Genomic DNA, 5,522 nt, shown 5'->3' on the forward strand with positions numbered 1-5,522 from the left:
ATTTTGTATTTGGTATCTTTTTTTTTTTAAGCAAATTTCCCTATATTACTTTACTTTTTCTTTTTAACTTGCTAGAGGGCACATGCATTCACTGGAGAGAGAGAGAAAGCAACCCCATGAGGATGGTCATGCTGCAATTCTTTCTACAACTCTCCTTTTAGGATTTGAGCATGCATGTGCACACTTAATGTGTTTTTCAAGCTGTCAGTACAAGGATTGAATCTTATAGTTTGTCCATGTGGGATTCAACTGCCTTAACCACCATAACGACAGCTGGCCCAGTATCCTCCTCTTGTGATTTTGTAAACATTTATCTTTCTCTGTAAGAGTCTTCAAAAACATGTGTTTAGCTGTGCACAGCACTGTATTCCTGTTGTCCTAGCTAGATAGGAGATTGGAGCAGGAGGACCCCAACATGGTGAGACCCTGTCAAAAATCAATCTCTCTTGGGCAGCCCATGGCCTATTGGCTCCTTATTGAAGGCAGATCCCACATGACCCACTGCAGTTGGAATTACACCCCAGCAGCTTGAGAAACACTCTGAACACATGTGTATGCATGCCCCAAATCTTCACAAGATGGAGAAATGGAGGAAAAGAGACTTCACTGTATCTATGCCCCTGTGGCAGTGCTTCCTCCATATTGCTCTCTCTTTCTCTGCCAATGCATGTGCCCTCTGACAAAAAATTCAACCTCTGTCTTGCATAAACAATAATTATGTACAACTTTAAAATATGTTCCTAATGGTCGTAAATATTGTAGCTCATATATAAAATGAATGTTTTTATTTTTTGACAATTTCTATGATCATAAATGAAATTTAAATACATACCCTTGATCTACATATCTGAATACATCTTCAGCATAAAGTGCTACAAATTAAATTATCAGGTCTAAATGTCATGTATATTTTACAACACAATGTCTATTGTGAAATCGATTTGTAGAAGGGTTACACTTTCTAACTATTATTTCAACTGCACCGTGCTCTTACTTCGAAACACCTTTACCTGTTTATTGGGAAGGTTGATTTTTAATATGTGTTTAATATGCATTTCTCTTCTGTAAATTCTTTGTCATTTTTCTCTTCTTTTTTCTGTGAGTTGGTTAGTGTTTTTCTTTTGATTTATGAGACATTTGTGTATAAACATTTATTTTGGACAATTTTTTCAAATGATAATTTATATTTGCATGTTTTGATATTTTGACATTTGAAGGTATTTTTTGTACTCAGACTTATTGATTTTTTTTGTATGTGATTTCTTCAATCCCTCTTGTGCTTAGAAAACCCTCCTATCCCCAGTGCAGAAAAAATATTTATTCCAATAGTTGTTCTTCTTAAACTTTACTTTTTTAGTCATCTAAGTATAATTATTTTTGTAAGATAGACTTTAACTTGAGCCTTTTCAAATAACTCAATTTTTAAATACCATTTGCTAATAAAATAATCCATCCTTCTTGCCATAAGTCTACACACACATACACACACACACACACACACACACACACACACAGTGGTCTCATTCAGAGCCTGCATTAATCCTTTTGAAAGATTCCTTTTATAAGGTTATATGGGGAATGATGGTTCTGGTACTTTCTGTCTCAGATGTTGCCAAAATTACAATAATTCTTGCAACTGTCTTATCAGAACAGCGGGGTGGGGGGCGGGGGGGGGGCACCAACAGTGCGGAGGCATTTAGGACCCAGGGGAAAGCCAGGCTCGGTATAGAAGGACAGAGTCTCCGGCGCACACGCCTCCTACCAAAATCACAGCCCCGTGGAGTCCGCTCTCATTCACAGCTTTCTAGAGAAATCTGAGACCGAACCTGCCAGAATAGGGGATCTCACCCACCCAGTTCAACAGCGAGGACACCTGCAGAAACACATTCCCCAAGCAAGGCTGGGCGGCCGTGTGAAGGTATTTGTTGCCTTTTTTTCTCCCTTCTTATTTGCAGCGCCTCCCCGCCTTTCCCCGCTCTTGCGAGGCCATGGCTGCGGCGTTTCAGCACTTCGGCGCGTGGACAGCTCCCATCTGCAATCCCTCTGCACTCCATCCCTCCCGCGCCCCACTCCACCGCCTCCGCGTCGGTCCTCCTCTCCGCGCCCGCTCAGCCTGCGCTCCCTGACACCATCAGCACCCCCATCTCCACCATCTCCGTCATCATCTCCACCATCACCAGCGCGGTAACTACAGTCACACAACTGGGGCTTGTCACTTAGACAAAGCCCGAGGTCCGCAGGGTGGAGGAAAAGAGCCCAAGTTCACAGGCATAGAAAGGAAAGTTCAGGTGAACAACACCCCTGAAAACAAAGAGACGCCTGCCCGAGAGAAAGGGAAAGTGAAGGCTAGAGGGAAAGACCCCGGCACAGGGACAGATGGGGCACTTGCCAGACACCAGCAGTTAGCCAGCTGCCTTTCAGCAGATTAGGGACTGTTTTTCGTTCAGGAAATTAACATGACCTGAGGCATAGTGTGTCTGGAAAAATAGAAATGTGTGCTTAACGCATGAAAAAAGCAGGAAGCAGGGTGGGGGTTGACTGACGACTCATCTTCACCCATACCTCCGTTTTCCTCCCTAAACGTTTACTGCGGAAACTAAGTTTTTTACTGAAATGTCTTGAAAAACAGGAACTCCACCCCAAAGGTGAATGGGGCGGCCAGACTGAAAATGAAAATGATGGTGATGATAATTACCTAACGAACGCTGCTCTTATTGGAAAGTGCTATTTGTTTAAATGCTTCTTCCTGTCTACTTATTTCATTGCAAATTTCCCATCTTAAACCTCTTTTTGAAACAGAGAAGATAGATCCCTTGTCCAAATGGCCAAAGTAGTAATGATATTCTGAGCAGATGGCCTGGCTTTGTTCATCACTAGTCAAGGACTGGCTCAGATTTGGAAGGCGAGATTTTTGTGTGCTTTCTCGGTAATCAGACGATAGCACCATTTTCCTATAATAGTAAAGGGTAATAAAGTGCAAAAATTGACCAGGCATTTTACGTAACTATGTTCTGCCAGGCTCTGCTTTGGGAGTTGCTATCGTTTTCTATCTCAGTGAAAGGGAAGTTGAAACATCTTTCAAATATCTGATTAACTTGAACTTAAAGGTCTCAACCCAAGTCACAGCATTGCTTTGATTTAGCCAGGACCTTCCGTTTTATAAATGCAAGCAAACATCAGGAAATAAGTGCCTGAGATGGTCATCAATCCAAGTATTTTATTGGTGCTTATTTAATTGATTTTTACTGAACAGCAAAGTGTTGCAATTTTTTTCACAAGTTTTATTATTATTATTTTTTTTTACACAAGCAGCATCTCAATTAAAAATAAAATGTATTCAAATGAATGAGAATAATGTCAGGTCACATGTATCAAGAGAGTTTAAACCAGAACAGAGGAAAACCTCTTTTAAAAATTACCCTCGTATGTTTACTCTGCCTCTTTAAAAAAGAGACAGTGAAGTAACTTTTGTCTAAACCACCTTGGTCATTGTTAGAAGCACTGTCAAAAATTGTCACAAACAGGTATCTTTGAAAGAAGTTTTGAGGATGAATTCACACCTAATACTCACTAATGAGGAATAGTGGTATCCATGTGTCAAAAGCCACTGCTGCTAATTATATAAACATAAACAGAATTCTACCTACCTCTAAAATTTATTCACTTTTGAAATGAAACCAAGTAAACTAGTGAAAATATTTGGTGAAATGGATGTTTAAAAAGAGGGAAATTTGGTCATTCACATACTGTCTGGGGTATGTATGATAAATAAGACCTCTGAAGTCCTCAGCAGGGAGATTCTGAACATTCTCTTTTCTGCCTGCAAAGAAACAGTGCGACCTAGACAACTGTACGTATTGCCAATTCTAGTGGCTTTGGACCAGAAACTCAGGCCAGGAATTCAGCGTTTCCAGAGCTGCCCTCTTCCTGTGCTTAATACAATTTCCTGAGACTGGGGAAATTTCAAAACAATGCTGCTCTGTGGCGATTTATGGGCCTCTGACTCAGAAATGATGCTTTTCCTTGCTTGAAATATTTTGTTGAACTTACTAATTTTTATAGAGTGCCACTATCCTGGCTTCCTGATTTGAAACTTTTTCTATTACAGGCTATTTGACTTTTTCCCTCCTATTTTCAGTAGCAGAACGTTCTCATTTTTCTAATCAACTGAATGGCAAGTAGAAAACATTCCCAGCAAGTGTTATCATCCCTGTCCATAGACATGCTCTCAGAACACACCATTTCAAAATCGTGGCGTATACAGCTAGAAGGTCCTTCATTTTCCCCAAAGCAAAAAACCCTGCACTCTTTACAACTAGTAGTGTCTCCTTACTTCTGCAGACTTTACAAAGAGAGGTGCTTTATTAGCCTCAGAAGTCAGTTCATGACTTTACACACGCCCTCAGCAGAACTGCCCTTAGTAAATGGATTCGGGCTGCCTTTGATCTTCTCTGCTGTTCTGTTACTCTGAGAGTGACTCAGGCAAAGAAGAAGACACAGTAGAGTGAGTATACAAAACATGAAGCTCAACCACATACACTCAGCCCAGAAATACCCTCGACATTGCAAAGGGAGATCTTCTCCCCTTTACAACCTTCTCCTAAATATTGATCATTTCAATGATTGTTCATTTCATCCAGGTTTTACTGGAATAAAGTTGTAGTAATTTACACTGCAGGTCCTCAGTATAAATTACTATAATATAAGCCTCAAGTATTATGTCTCTCTAGATAAAATCATGATTAATTTCCAATCCAAAATTCTATTAGGTTAAAAGAAGCTTATGTTCTTTTGCTTGATTTGTCATGGATGTGGAAATCAGCTAGTTCGATACCCTTCCTCCCTTAACAAAGCCTTCGCTTATTCAGATAACAAATTGATTATCGACCCATACTTCTGCTGTCTCCCACAACCATTTATCATATCTTCAGGTCCCCCTTTGTTTTTTTCTCTTTTTATAGACCTATGCTGTGACAGTATCAGAAAAAGTTTCCTCTGTGTTATGCTAATTTCTTGTGAGCATTTCTCCTTCCTGACTTCTGAGTCAACCAGAATTTCACCAAAAGTGTATGACAGGGTCTGCTTTTATTTCCTGGACACTTTAGCCAAATGTCCAATTCTTGGCTATGGTGCAGACCACTGGATACTCCTTTTCCATCCCTGAGCTTTACATTAGCATCGTATCAATTCTGCTTCTGTTATTGCCCAAATGTGAAGTATGTGAAGTTCCATACTTTGATGTGTGTCACGTACATAGCAGATTCAATGTTCATTGTTTCACAGTTTTTAGAAGTAGGAGGGAAGTTGTGAGTTAGGCATAGCTATTGGGAGGCTCATATCACAAGCTCTATAAGTAAAAGGCTTTTTAATTTTCTATGTGTAAATAATTTTTCTCTGTAGTCTGCTTTTGCTTGAAATACACTGAAGTTCAGGATAAATACTACTTCAGTTAAAAACTTCTCCACCTAACTCTGAAGAGACAGGAAAATCTATTGCTTTCCATCCAAGTTGGCTTTCCCTTC

At 40.0% G+C, this 5,522-nt stretch overlaps 1 protein-coding gene across 1 annotated transcript in view; it reads left to right on the forward strand.

Annotated features, from left to right (window-relative positions):
* Positions 1–1,776: 1,776 nt before the first annotated feature.
* Positions 1,777–5,522, forward strand: part of CLVS1 (clavesin 1) — a 233,043-nt gene continuing 229,297 nt past the window's right edge. The window contains exon 1 of the mRNA XM_006154776.3: positions 1,777–1,918. The gene's annotated coding sequence lies outside the window, so the exon portion shown is untranslated. The remainder of the gene's footprint in view (positions 1,919–5,522) is intronic.

The sequence above is a fragment of the Tupaia chinensis genome, unplaced genomic scaffold (assembly GCF_000334495.1).
Source record: "Tupaia chinensis unplaced genomic scaffold, TupChi_1.0 Scaffold000421_1, whole genome shotgun sequence".
Classification (NCBI taxonomy): Eukaryota; Metazoa; Chordata; class Mammalia; order Scandentia; family Tupaiidae; genus Tupaia; species Tupaia belangeri.